At 39.5% G+C, this 15,586-nt stretch overlaps 1 protein-coding gene across 2 annotated transcripts in view; it reads left to right on the forward strand.

Moving 5' to 3' along the window:
- The first annotated feature begins 2,121 nt into the window (after positions 1–2,121).
- The window catches only part of TPX2 (TPX2 microtubule nucleation factor), a 61,108-nt gene continuing 47,643 nt past the window's right edge, over positions 2,122–15,586 (forward strand). The window contains exons 1-3 of one of the 2 annotated variants that reach the window (XM_081098021.1): positions 2,211–2,896; positions 4,412–4,494; positions 5,053–5,248. The gene's annotated coding sequence lies outside the window, so the exon portion shown is untranslated. The other variant, XM_081098020.1, reaches the window with a different exon arrangement.

The following is a 15,586-nucleotide window of genomic DNA, read 5'->3' on the forward strand; positions in this document are numbered from 1 at the left end:
AATTTGTGGCTAATCTTGTTTCATTTATATTCCCACCTACTTTCCTCCCCTACAAACTTCCAACTATTATTATTAATCCTCACCTGAGGATATTTTTCTATTAATTTTTTAGAGAGAGAGGAAGGGAGGAGGAGTCTGAGAGAGACACATACTTCCATTGGTTGCCTCCCAACATGTGCCCCAACTGGGGTTGGGGACTGAGCCTGCCACCGAGGTATGTGCCCTTGACCAGAATTGAACCTGAGACCCTCAGTTGTCGGGCCAACACTATCCACTAAGCCAGCGGTTCTCAACCTGTGGGTCGCGACCCTTTTGGGGGTCGAACGACCCTTTCACAGGGTTGCCTAAGACCATCGGAAAATGTATATAATTACATATTGTTTTTGTGATTAATCACTATGCTTTATGTTCAATTTGTAACAATGAAATTGGAGTCACTACAAGATGAGGAACTATATTAAAGGGTCGAGGCATTAGGAAGGTTGAGAACCACTGCACTAAGCAAATCCGGCTAGGACACTCCCAATTATTTTGAAGTAAATTCAGGAGTCATTGTATCCCTTCCGTTTCTATACATATCTCTATAAGTAAGGAGTACTAAAAAAACCCCCCAAAAAACCAAATTGAAGCAAACAAAAAACCTTGCAGTTTATTTTTTTTGAAGAAACTAGATCTTTTGTACTCATCTGGATTTGTTGTTCTTGCTTATTTTTGTTTATCCTCACCTGAGGATATATTTTTTTAAATATACTTTATTGATTTTTTTACAGAGAGGAAGGGAGAGGGATAGAGAGTTAGAAACATCAATGAGAGAGTAACACCGATCAACTGCCTTTGCACACTCCCCACTGGGATGTGCCCGCAATCAAGGTACATGCCCTTGACCAGAATCAAACCTGGGACCCTTGAGTCTGCAGGCTGACGCTCTATCCGCTGAGCCAAACCGGCTAGGGCACCGAGGACATTTTTTCCACTGATTTCTTAGAGAGTGGAAGGGAGGGAGGGAGGAAGGGAGAGAGAAACATTGGTGTGAGAGAGACAAATCCATTGGTGGCCTCCAGCATCAGCTGACCTGGATGGGGATCAAACGGACAACCCAGGTACCTGCACTTAAAAAAGAAAAAAGAAAAAAAATAAAAAATCCAGAGAGGAAGAGAGAGAGAGAGAGAGAGAAACATCAATGATGAGAGAGAATCATTGATTGGCTGCCTCCTGCGCCCCACACTGGGGATGGAGCAGGCAACTCCGGCAGGCGCCCTGACCGGAATCGAACCCTGACCTATTGGTTCATAAGTGGACACTCAACAACTGAGACACGCTGGCAGCGCTTGTTTCTCTCTTTATTTTTATTTTTTTAAATTTACTATTATTATTATTATTTGGTTCTCTTTTTAAATAGATTTTTTAGAGCGAGAGGAAGGGAGAGGGAGAAACAGATGCCCAACCAAGTGAGCCACACCAGCCAGGGCCAGACATTTTTAATTCAAATCCTATCTCCTCCACTTATTACGTGATTAGACATGTGTACTCAACTTCTTTGAGTTCTTGTGGTTTTTCCTACAATACAAGGATAACAACACTCGAGACGTAGTTGGAATTAAAACTGAAAAAACAAGGAACCCAATAAGCCGCTGTTTAAACCAGTAATATCAGGTCGTGGACTGTATTAAGAATTTGAGGGCCTCCTTCATTGGCAGAGAAGCTGAGGGCGAGTCTATGTTGCAGGCAGGGGATTCCATATTAAAATGGAAGTGAATTCCTACGAATATAAGGCACAATGCACAATTACAAGGAGAAAAAAATAAAATTATAATTTTCCTCCGTAAAGGTTTTGGGGAGGTCCAGGACGGGCGCTGTTTTGTTACCTAACTCGACTCCCCGTCTTTTCAATTGGTACCACCTTCCCCAAAGACTTTGGAGCTGAGCATTCTGGGCTTTGTAGTAAATCCTTATTAGCCCTGTTCCAATGGGCTCCCGAAAGCTCCTGAGACTACATTTCCCAGGAGCCTTCCGGAGGGTGTTTGCTCTTCCCTTATCCTGACTTCCGGCATCAAGCGATTTGGAGGGCCAATCGGGAGGCTGGGATTGCCAAGTTCCGGCAGTCTGATTGGTGCATTCGGCTGGAGAGCCTGGGTTCAAATTTTCAACGGCATTGAATAAATCCCGCGGCGGTTCTTGCGGGCGCTTCGCCGTTACCGATGAGAGGAGGTGAGCCGTGGGGAGAAAAGGGAAGCCGCTGGGGCGCGGGGGTGCCTTTTCCTGATTTTCGAACGGCTGGAGGTTGCCTCCAAGCCCGCAGTTCGGTCCGCGTTGCTAAGCCCGGGCTTCTGGAGGCTTTTGTTGTGGGGCGCCGTCCAGGCAGGGGCGGAGTGGGAGCCGGCCTTCCGGCCACCCTTCTCCTTACCGGATTTCCCCGAGAAGCCTGCCTGGGCCGAGTCTAGCGGGCTGTGTCTGGAAGTGGAGATGGAGACCGACCGTGGGAAATAGGGGAAGAAGGATGGGCGGGAGGCCGTAGGCTGGTAGCAGTGGTGTCAGTGTTATTCCATACGTGAAATAAGCATTTACTGGGCTAAGCACTCTGCGTGCGCTTTCTCATTTAATTTCCACATCAAGCCAAAGAAGTGCTATTCGTTGCTCCGCCTGTAGAAGGGGAAACTGAGGCCCACAACCTAGACAAACGTAGAGAAATGGGTGAAACAAGAAGAGCGGCTTTTGGGGGAGGGAAATAGCGGTGGTCACAGACAACCACATTTCAAAACGAGATCATCGAGGTGGTGTGAGAACATACTCAAGGGAGAGTTCAATTCCACTTGGAGTTGTGTGTCTACTTGGGATTTTAAATTAATTCCGTACTATCTGCATTTGCCTGGCCATCCCCTTTGGATCTAAAAACTAGGTATTAAAGCCTTTCCAATTTCTGCCTCTAACCTAGGACATTTATAGGTAGGAGAGGAAAGAAGTGTGAACCAGGCTATAGTATGGTAGGATTGGTTTGCCCCCTTTTTCTTGATAATGTGGTTTCTTTTTATCACGACCGTTTTCGTAATTAAGTACCAAGGACTTACTCCCCAAATCAGTCCTGCTGAGGACAAGACGGCATCTGAGTGCTGTACTGCTTTGTATTGTAAGTGCCCTGGCAATTTAGAGGCGGGGGAGATCAATGAAGCTTAGAAATGGACAAGGGTGGCTTTGTGAAGCAGGTGGGACATACACTGGCTCTTGATAAGCACAGTTTGTGAGACAGGAACTAGAACAGTCTTGGTGCATAGAAATCACCCACTTAATATCTACTGAACTGAACAGGCAGATGGGCATTTTCTAAATTGACTATAAACAGAGAAGTCCAGACTTCTTCTATATCAGTGATGGCGAACCTATGTCACCTCTGACACGCGAACTCATTTTTTTGGTTGATTTTTCTTTGTTAAATGGCATTTAAATATATAAAGTAAATATCAAAATTTTAAGTCTTTGTTTTACTATGGTTGCAAATATCAAAAAATTTCAATATGTGACACGGCACCAGAGTTAAGTTAGGGTTTTTCCAAATGCTGACACGCTGAGCTCAAAAGGTTCGCCATCACTGTTCTATATCCATATTTTTTTTCTCCAGCCTTTCCTGGGTCTCTTCCCTAATTCTTTCTGACTTGCTGGGGAAGAAAGGAGGAGAGGTTCAAGTGCCCCTTGGCAGACTTCATTTTCTTTGCCATGGGTAAAGGTAGGAAGCAGAATTGACGACAGGGAGCAATTTTATGAATAGATCTGTGTTTGCGACAGGGACATAGAGATCAGCAGCCCAAGGTATTCTGTGAAAATCAAGGTGTAGAAAACTGGAAGGGGTTCTGCCTTTGTCTGTTTTGGTAGATAAACTTGATTAGGAGGGCATTAAAGATTAGTGAGAAAGGTGTAAAGTTGTATGTAGAAGCTTACTTTGGAAAATTTTAAAAGAATGCTAGTTCTACTTAAAGAAATCCAACACACCTAGGAAAAGTGTTTTTCATATTTTAAGTGTGCCTGCTGTTTGTCCTATTTGAATAGGATAGAAGTGCACACTACCACCCCTTGATGTCAATGTTCCTAAATTGCAGGTTTTGGGAAGTTGCTCTAAAGTGGGAGTAGGTAATATGAAAGACACCAGGAGACAGCAAATATGTCCTCCCAAAATTTAAGAACACTTTTACACTGATGGAACAACAGTCTGTTAAGAAGTTTGGTGTTTGGGGGATCCTTGCTATTTGGACCTTAACTCTCAGAGAACTCTGGTTTGGAGAGTGGGTATCCTTGATCTTAGAGCTCCTTCCTGTTCTCTGTTAACCTTTTTTACTACAGAGAACTTGAAACTGTTTCTTCATCTTTCTGCTTCTCCCAGGCTCTTGTTTCTTTTTCTTTATTATTATTATTTTTCTCTCAGGTTCTTGATAAGAAGTACTTGCTAGACTTCAAGATATCAGAAGAGAGGTGAAAGTATATTGCAACTTTGATTGGACTTAACAGGTAAGTTTGTGTCCACAGTGAATTACATTAAAAAAAATAAAGGAACATTAATATATTAGCTTCAGAAGCATTTAAGTAAGTTTAATATGTCTTTATAAAATAACATGTTTTGGAAGAAAATTTATTTAATATTGGGAAAGCAAAAGAAAACAATATAACCCATTGTCCCATCTCATAAACTGTGGCTAACATTTTGATAGATTTCTTTCCAGTGTTCTTTGTGCCTATGTTTGGTTTTAAAAAATTATTCACTGAAAACCTTTATTCTCCCCAACCCCCAATAGTTATGAACATTTTTTTCATGCCATTAAAATTCTGTAGAACATATTTTAATGGTTATGTGTTATTCCTTTGGTACATAACACCAAATTGCCTCATTGGAAAATTATGCTGATTCACATACCCACTGACAGTATATATCCATACAGGCACAAATTTATATTTTAAAAACATGTAATACATTTGCATTGTGCAAAAATCAAAATAATGTAAAAAGATTTGTAGTATTTAAAAATCTTTTGACCCTATCACTGTTGACCTCACTCCCTGTCACCTTAGATGATCACTTTTTTAGGTTCTGCTTCCCAAACCTTTTGAAGAATATAACTCTCTACAAGATGGAGTGATTGAGAATTGATGAGGATTACAACCTGCAACCCCACTGTCAATCCTTACAAACGCTTTCAGCTTCTTACTCTTGGAATATCAGAACACTAACATTTTACAAAGATTTGTGTCATTATTTGGCCTAGAGGTAAATGGCATTGAATTCTATCCAGGTTCTATTAGTCATATAAGAGTGGATTATGGTTTATAGAATCAATGGATAAATAAAGCAGAACTGAATGTACATCTTCAAAGAGAGTGATCTGAAACACAAGTTTAGGAGAGAAGTGATAGAAAAAAATATATTTGTTTGAGGTGTCTGGACAGTGATGAATTAGAACAATTGTCTGTGTATTCTGTGCTGATTTCAGAGTGCTTGGACAGGGAGGGATTGCCATTGGGTTTTAAATTGACCCAATTTTGGAAGCTTCATAGATCTGTTTCTGTAAATAGATCCAATTTCAACACAGAAATTAGTAAACATAAATGTGGAAACACAAAGTCCATTAACTTCCTTCAGACTTAGTTTGTGACTTAGATTAACAGTTACAATTGCACGCTGGATTATGTTCCATTTACTGACTCCTGCTGATCTCTTATGCACAAAAAAAAATGTAGGTGTTTTCTTTCTGGGTAAGATGAAAATAACTCAACTCTATTTAACTTGTGGTATGTAATAGGATATCGTATCCCTTGTGAAAGTAGGAGAGGGTGTCCCTGGGGAAATGGCACTGCCTGGGATGGGACCATCTTAACTAACTACGCTTCTAATAAAGTCTTGAGTTGCTCTGTTTACTCTATGATATTTCTATTTGTTTACCTCATGATTTTTCCTGCAATAGAAATAGGCAAGACACAGCTCGAAAGCTGGATATTGAGATTCTCAATTGAGAACATCTATCACACCAAAGTGTTTGTTTTACTTAGGAGCTGCCAGTTCACTATTTCAGCCTTGCTTAGAATGCACCCTTTTGACACTTCCTTCCACTCACTTCGGAACCTGCACCTTTTGATTTATAGAGCTTGTCAAGACTAGTTATTTTTGGTTTAGAGTGAAGAAAGGTAGACAGGAGGTAACAGAGGTTAATATCAGATGACTGTGGAAACAGGTAGCATTGCTTCTTTTGCAGTCTTCCTCAATTGTGTACCCCCCCCCCCCCCCCCATTTGTTTCCTCTTTCCATTTATCTCTTCCCCTATAAAAAGTCGCCATTCATCCTTACCCGGTAGAACTGTATTTTTTAGGTATCACTTCCACCAGGAAGCATGCTCTGACCCTTCTTCTTCTTCTTTTTTTTAATATATATTTTTATTGATTTCAGAGAGGGAGAGGGAAGGAGAGAAACATCCTTGATGAGAGAGAATAATTGATCGGTTGCCTTCTGCATGCTCCATACTGGGGATCAAGCCGTGACCTCCTGGTTCATAGGTCGATGCTCAACCACTGAGCTACACTGGCTGGGCTCTGACTCTTTTTTACTCTGTTATGCTTCTCTGCACTTCTGTAGTTTATCCTTAGTTGTTCTTGGTTTATCCCCTATTATAGCAAGGATCACACTGTGTTATAATTGTATTCTCCACTCAACTATGAGTTTCGTAAGGGAGGGCATTATGTATATCCTTTTAGTCTTTATTTTTTGGAAACAAAAATAAGGTATATGACATGATGGGTGGCACTTAGTAGGCAGTTTTTAAAAGGAAACTAGTTCATAACATACCGGAGAGGCTTTTTTCTCTATTGTAGGAGTTATTGGTCAGAAAGAGCTATTTTTTTCACTTACAATGTTCCTAGGTTTGCAGGACTCTGAAGCTATGGTGGATTTAGATAATTTTGAAATGTGATGCTGATTCTTTTGCTTGGCAGTTTAATTTGTTTGGGGGAATGTGTTTGACGCATGTGCCTCCCCCTGCCCCTCCCCTGTGAGACGTGTTGACAGAAATTCAATCTTGATTAAGGGGTGCAGGAAGGCATCCAGTTCCCACCATGTATGGGCTCTCTCATTTAAACAGTTGGCTTTAGCCCTGGCCTGCTCCATTTCCTCTAGGCTTTGTGCGCTTCAATTTTTGAAGGTTTTACATTCTGTATTTATTATTATGGGAGAGGCAGTGCGGTGAAAGTGGCAATAATCCTTCGTTACTTTTGACTTTGTTCATGTACTTGTGCTATCACCCTTGGTTGAGGAAAGTCAGACTTCTCAGTGAATGTGCATTTGCTTTTAAAATTTCACCCAAATAAAGATCAGCTGCCTCCTGCACTCCCCCTACTGGGGATCAAGTCCACAACCCTAGCATGTGCCCTGACAGGGAATGGAACTGTGACCTCCTGGTTCATGGGTTGACGCTCAACCACTGAACCACACCAGCTGGGCCCTTTGACCCTTTTTAAATTGGATTGTGGTTAGTTTGTTTCTTGGTGTTGAAGTTTATAAGTTATTTATAAATTTGGTATATTAAGCCCTTATCAGAACAGAATATGTTCTCTCATTCAGTGGATTGTCTTTTCATTTTGTTGATGGTTTCCTTTGCTGGGCAAAACCTTTTTAGTTTGATGTAGTCCCATTTGTTTATTTTTTCTTTTGTTTCACTTGCCCGAGGAGATATATCAGAAAAAATATTGTTACATGAAATGTCTGACATTTTACTGCCTATGTTTTCTTCTAGGATATTTATGGTTTTGAGTCTAACATTTGAGTCTTTAATCTGTTTTGAGTTTATTCTTGTGTATAGTATAAGAAGGTGGTCTAGTTTCATTTTTTTGCATATATCTATCCAGTTTTCCCATCACCATTTACTAAACAGACTCTCTTTAGCCCATTGTATGCTTTTGCCTCCTTTATCAAATATTGACTATAAAGATGTGGGTTTATTTCTGGGTGCTCTATTCTGTTCCATTGATCTATATGTCTGGTTTTTGTTTGTTTTTTAATATATTTTATTGATTTTTTTTTTTACAGAGAGGGAGAGGGATAGAGAGTTAGAAACATTGATGAGAGAGAAACATTGATCAGCTGCTTCCTGCACAGCCCCTACTGGGGATGTGCCCGCAACCCAGGTACATGCCCTTGACTGGAATCGAACCTGGGACCTCAGTCTGCAGGCTGACACTCTATCCACTGAGCCAAACTGGCCAGGGCTATATGTCTGTTTTTATGTCAGCATCATGCTGTTTTAATTACTAAGTTCTTGTATAGTTTGATATTTGGTAGCATGATACCTCCATCTTTTTTCTTCTTTCTCAAAATTGTTCTTGCTATTTGTGGTTCCATATGAAATTTTGGAATATTCTAATTCTGTGAAATATTGCATTGGTAACTTCATAGGAATTGTGTTGAACCTGTAGATTGCTTAGTATGGACATTTTAATTATGTTCATTCTTCAGTGTCTTATAATTTTCTGAGTACAGATCTTTTACCTCCTCGGTTAAATTTATTCCTAGGCATTTTATTTTGTTTTGAAGCAATTATGAATGGGATTGTTTTCTTAGTTTTCCTTTCTGATATTTCATTATTTGTGTATAAAACTGCAACTGATTGCCCTGCCAGCATTTCCCAGTGGTTAGAGTATCAGTTTGTGCACTGAAGGATGTTGAGTTCCATTCATGGTCAAGACAAGAGCATGTACCTGGGTTGCACGTTCTATCCCCCGGCCCTGGTCGAGATGAGTGCAGGAGGCAACCAATCGATATGTCTCTCTCATCTCTCTCTCTCTCTCTCTCTCTCTCTCTCTCTCTCTCTCTCTCTCTCTCTTTCTCTTCCTCTCCCCCCGCCCTTCCACTCTCTCTCTCTGAAAATCAATGGGGAAAAAATATCCTGGGGTGAAGATTAAAAAAAAAAGCAACTGATTCCTGTATATTTATTTTGTATCCTGCTACTTTACTGAATTCATTTATCAGTTCTAGTAGTTTTTGTGTGGAATCTTTAGGGCTCTCTATACACAGTATCATGTCATCTGCAAATAATGACAGTTTTACTTTTCCAATTTGGATGACTTATTTTTTCTTGTATGATTGCTGTGGCGACGACTTCGGTACTGTGTTAAATAAGAATAGTGAAAGCAGACATCCCCGTCTTGGTTCCAGTTTTAAGGGAAACACTTGTAGTTTTTGCCCATTGAGTATGATGTTGTTTGGGGTTTATCATATACCGGAGGCCCAGTTTGCGAAATCGTGTGAGACCCCAGACTCCGCTGTGCCACCGCAGGTAGGACCTATCAGTACGCCCCCTGGTGACGGGTCGTTTGGTCGTTACGGTGTTACGGCCACTGGCTATATATACATATATATGGCCTTTATTACTATGAGGTATGTTTTCTCTATTCCCACTTTGCTGAGAGTTTTTACTATAAATGGATGTTAGATTTTATCAAATGCTTTTTTTGCATCTACTGATAGGATCATGTGGTTTTAATTCTTCATTTTGTTTATGTGGTGTATCACATTAATCGATTTGTGGATATTGTACCAACCTTGCATCCCTGGAATAAATCCCACTTGGTCATGGTATCTGATCTTTTTAATGTACTGCTGGATTTGGTTTGCAATATTTTGTTAAAGACTACCTCGTTTTTGAAGAAATATTTATAGGAAAATCTTGCATGTTATAATAATTCCAGATTTTGGAATCCTATGGACCTGGTCTTAAAACTCAACACTGCTATACTAGTTGGTAATTGGAGTAGCTTAACTTCTCTGAGCCAGTTTCCTTATTTGTAAAATCGTGATGATGATGATGATGATAGCTACTTTCTATATTGTTTATTCAGTTTAAATGAGATGATTTATATGAAGTGCTTGATAAGGTGCTTGGCCTATAGTAGACAGCAGTATTTGAAATATATTATTACTTACAAATGGTTTTGTCTCTTGCTCCTTGACATTTGATATTGATCTATACAAATACCTATTTTAAAATAAATATGAAAGGTAGTGGGTGGTGCAGTAGATAAAGACATACCCTTTTGAGCCTGTCTGGATTCAGATTATGGTTCTACTACTTCTTAGCTGTGTTGTGACCATGAATAAGTAATAAATATCTTTGCCTCAGTTTCCACTTCTGTAAAATGAAGGTAATAGCAGTACCTACTTCATAGGGTAATTGTGAGGATTTAGTGATTTAATGTAAAACACTGCCAACAGTGCCTGACATGTCATAAATACTCAGTAATTAATAGCTATTATTATTTTTAGCTTTTTTCAAGTTTGCATACCTTTTTATTAAGTCATTGCCCGGGCCAATTTAACTTTTATACAGAAACATTACTAAAGAAAGAGAATATGTAACATTTGTATATGTGAGAGTTAGTAGTTAATTTATAGACCATGTAAATGGGAAGCATTATTTAAAAAAATCAAGAGTTTTAACAGTTATTGCTGGATTTAAGAATGCTTAATAAAAATTCCAGAAAGCCCTAGAAACATAGATTTAGGGGGAGATAAATACTGTTTAACTAGTTCTTTAAACTGAAATGGTATGCATTTATATAATAAAACCTATTCAGAGAGTATAAAAGTTCATATAATAGAAAGTCTTCTGACCCCAAACTCCCAGCTCTCTTCCCAGACCCAAAGACTGTTAACATTTTTGAGTCTCCTTCCACAACAGTCTGTATATGTACTAAGGTATAAATGAGTATATATTACTCTTTTCTCTCTTTTTGACATGAATGGGGGCACACATTTCTGCATTTTGCTTTTCTCATTCAGTAGCTCTTGGAGCTTATTCTGCACATATAATCACATATAAAGTTACCTAATATATACGTTTGTGCCATAGTTTATACAACAAATCTTTTATTGGTGGAATTTGAGTTTTCAGTTTTTTTGGCTTTTATGCACAATTCTATAGTGAATGTTCTTATACTTACATATATGCATAAATACATACCTGTAAGATAAATTTTTGTTTGGCAAGATCTCTCAAAAAGAAAAATGCAAATTGCCCTCCAAAGAGGTTAGCAGTGTAGCTCCATAAGTAAAAAAAGAAAAAGGGGTGTTAGGGGTTAAACTTGAATACTTTCCAGGTGGTTTTCAGCAGCATGCTTTGGTGGAATCATGGTTTTCAGGAGGGTAAGTGGGGTTGCTGCAAAATTACATTCCTGCCTCTTCCCTCCCCCAACTTTAGTTGTCTTCATTACATTCCTGCCTGGGAAGTGTTCCCAGTGACCTGGGTTAGGCATTAAAGATCATGGGAACCCAACATTTTCCCATGTCTTCAGCATGTTTGTTCACAAGAACAAGAAAACTTTCTCCTTGTAGAAGGGGAATTTTAACCACTGTCAGTCACTGGGGAATCTTTCAGTAAGGGTCCTTTGAATAGAAATCAAAGAGAAGAAAGGTATCAGTAGGTCAAAGGCAGTGATAATGTTATGGTAATATATTTCATAGCACTGGGAAATATCTTTTCATTTGTTTATGGGAAGTAGGTAGGCAGAAAGGTAGATGAGTTGCCCGTTGGCCATATACATCTGGTAAATGCCAAAGATGGCTAGATTTCTGGACTTGTATGTTACTTGGAATTACTTTCATCTTTTTGTGACAGAAAGTGTAACTCTAATGGCTTATACAAAAAACATACTACTGTCTGAGAGGAAGGGAGTGGGAGAGAGAGAGAGAAACATCAACGATGAAAGAGAATCATTGACTGGCTACCTCCTGCACCCCCCCCCCCTCCCGGAGATCGAGCCCCCAACCTGGGCATGTGCCCTGATCAGGAATCGAACTGTGACCTCCTGGCTCATAAGTCAACCCTCAACCACTGAGCCACACCGGCGCTGGGCGGTTACTGATATTTAGTCATCAGTGATCAGTAGCTCAGTGATATCAGAGCCAATGTTATATTCTTAGCCATCCACTCATGTGTACATGATGGGTGTTATAGCTCTAGTCATTTATATCTTCTTTGAAGGCAAGAAGGAGGGTGAACGAAAAGGGCAGGACCAGGGGCTGTAGCTGTATTAGGAAAAATAAGAATTTTCTTATGAATCTGTCAGCAGATTCTGACTTTTTCCTCATTGGCCAGAACTGTCCCATGGTTACTCCAAGCTCAGAAGGTGGCAGTATAGGTCAGCGGTTTCCAACCTTACGGACCTCCGTGGACCACCAGTTGGCAACTGCTGGTCTAGATGACTTCCATTATATTGTGCTTCCTACTGTTTTGATGATGTTCAATTAAAAATACTTAACAATGGCGTAAGTTATGTTAATCTCTAATTCTCTTTATATTTATAGTTCATACTATATAAATATTGTATACTGTTTTATTTATTGAGAGTATAGGACTTCAGCTACTGTCTAGATTTTTAAATTCCTTTGTGTCTGAGACTAGATCTATTTTTTGTATGAGACTTGGTGTTTCATCCTTGAATATTTTTGAGAAAGGAGCTCCGATATCACCAAAACCCACATCTTATGAACTACTAAGAAATAGCTTGAGTTAAATTGAATACTGAACGTAGAAATGAGTGAGAGTAAAAAAGTTAGACTGGGGTAATGAAGACTCTATTTAGGGTAAAAAACTATGGAGAATGGATCTACTTAGAAATAAATACAGTACTACTTTCTATAAAAATATAAACCTTAACTGCATTAATATGCTTCTCTAGTTCACAGGGTGAGAGGGAAGAATGATATGGAAAGAACATTTTACTGAAGTCAGGGACCTCAGTTGTAGATCTAAATCTGCTTTACATAACTGTGCTATTGGGCAAGTCATTTAATCTCTTTTACCTTCAGCTTCCTCTTCTGGGACCGGGATAATAATTGCAGCTTTACAGATTGTTGAGAGTATTAGGAATAGTACATATTTAGTACTTCACGGCACCTGGCATGTATAAGCACCTTTGGTAACTGTTTTTAACATGATCATTAGTATTAATTGTGGGGTTATTTTGAAGGACCCCTTTTTGCATCAATTAATTCTTATCTATAAACTGCAAAAGTTTATATCACAGCTTTTCTATCTATTGTCTACTGATGGGCACTTGGGCTGGTTCCAGATCTTAGCTATTGTTGTCTAAGATTCCTCCCAATTAAAAAATGTCGTGTTTCTAAACTAAGTCCTTCAACTGAGGCATTATTATAAAGGTTATCTGTGGAGGTCTGAGTTCATACGAGACCAGGGGAAGGTGAAGTTTTCTACTGTGTGGATTGATGTCAACATATAAACCAAATGTGTCAGAACAAATGTTTCTGAGGCACTGAAATACCTTCTGAATTATCCCAGGCCACTGAGAGAAACTAATGAAATGCTGACCAAACCACTGAGCATCAGTGAAATTGGGTGTAACTAATCTTATGCTTTCTCTCAGTGTATACCTATAGTGGTATAATATAGAGAAAAGGAGTACTGGGGGCTGTTCGTACTCAGAATTGGTGACAGTTTGGGGAACTAGCACACCTCTCTGGCAATGTAAGTGGGTATTACTTCTGAGGAACATTTCACAGTATGTAGCAAAAGGCAGCAATTCCATTTTTAAGAACTTATCTTAAGGGCGCAATTATGGATGTGTACAGAAATTTAGTTCCAAGAATATAGTACTATCTTTAACGTGAAAATACTGGGAAAAGCCTAAAAATAAGGAGTAAGTAAATTATGGTATAACCATCATCTGATTATATATCGATATTTATTGACATGGAAAATATGTCTGTGAAACATGCAAAATGTCAATGATCCTATTTTTATTTATTTTTTAAAATTTATTTTTATTAATTTCAGAGAGGAAGGGAATGGGAGAGAGAGCTAGAAGCATCAATGATGATTATCATTGACTGGTTGCCTCCTGCATCCCCCACACCTGGGATTGAGCCTGCAACCAGGGCATGTGCCCTGACCGGGGATCAAACTGTGACCTCCTAGTTCAGCCGTGGGCAAACTACGGCCCACGGGGCGTATTCGGCCCGTTTGAAATGAATAAAACTAAAAAAAAAAAAAAGACTGTACCCTTTTATGTAATGAGGTTTACTTTGAATTTATATTAGTTCACACAAACACTCCATCCATGCTTTTGTTCCGGCCCTCCGGTCCAGTTTAAGAACCCATGGTGGCCCTCGAGTCAAAAAGTTTGCCCACCCCTGATCCTAGTTCATAGGTCAATGCTCAACCACTGAGTCATGCCAGCCGGCCAAGCTGATCTCATTTTTAAAAGTTAATATATATATGTGATAGCAGAGACAGGCTGGAATAGCACTGCGTTTTAGATTTTTTTTAAAAAATAAAAGCTTTTTTTGTGCTCTAATTTTTATTTTTAAAAAGTCTTTATTGTTGAGCCCTAGCCAGTTAGGTTCAGTGGATAGAGCATCGGCCTGCAGACCAAAGGGTCCCGGGTTCGTACCTTGGTTGCAGGCTCCTCCCCTGCCCAGACCCTGGTCAGGGCAGGTGCAGGAGGCAACCAATCGATGTGTTTCTCTTACATTGATGTTTCTCTCTGTCTTTCCCTCTCTCTTCCACTCTCCCTAAAAATCAATGGAAAAATATCCTTGGATGAGGATTAACAACCCCTCCCCCCCAAAAATAAATCTTTACATACATATATTACATATGTCCCATTCCCCCCCGCCCCCCCCTTAATCCCCTCTAGCCCTTCCTGACCTCCACCCCAGGCCTTCACCACCCTATTGTCTGTATCCATGGCTTATGTATATATTCATACAAGTTCTTTGGTTGATCTCTTCCCACCCACCCACCCTCCCCCACCTTTCCCCTGAGATTCTGCACTCTGTTTTATGTTTCTGGATCCACTCTGTTAATCAGTTTATTTGGTTAGATTCCATGAGTGAGATCATGTGATACTTGGCTTTCTCTGACTGGCTTATTTTGCTTAGCATAATACTCCCTAGGTCCTTCCATGCTGTCTCAAAGGGTAAGAGATTCTTTTTTTACTGTTGCATAGTATTCCATGGCAAAAATGTGCCACAGCTTTTTTATGTACTGGTTTACTGATGGGCACTTGGGCTGTTTCCAGATCTTAGCTATTGAAAATTGTGCAGCTATGAACATAGTGGTACATATATTCTTTCTGATTGGTTGATTTCTAATTTCATTCCATTGTGATCTGAGAAGATGCTTGATATGATTTCAATCTTCTTGAACTTGTAGAGACTTGTTTTATGTCTTAACATGTGGTCTATCTTTGTGAATGACCCATTGCAGTTGAGAAGAATGTATATTCTGCAGCTTTGGGGTGAAATGTTCTATAAATATCAATTAAATCCCTCTGATCCAGTGTGTCATTTGAAGTCCCTATTTTCTTGTTAATTTTTTTGTCTGGAAGATGTATCCAGTGAAGTCAGTGGGGTATTAAAGTTCCCTACTATGACTATATTGTTGTTGATCTTTTCCTAAAGTCTTCTAGATGATTTTTTTATATATTTAGGTGCTCCTATATGGGGTGCACATATGTTTACCAGGGTTATAGCCTCTTGTTGGATCGATCCCTTTAGCATTATGTAGTGATCTTGTTGTCTCTTATGATGGCCTAAATTTTTAAC

Source organism: Myotis nattereri (assembly GCF_964212035.1).
Source record: "Myotis nattereri genome assembly, chromosome: 8".
NCBI classification, from domain to species: Eukaryota; Metazoa; Chordata; class Mammalia; order Chiroptera; family Vespertilionidae; genus Myotis; species Myotis nattereri.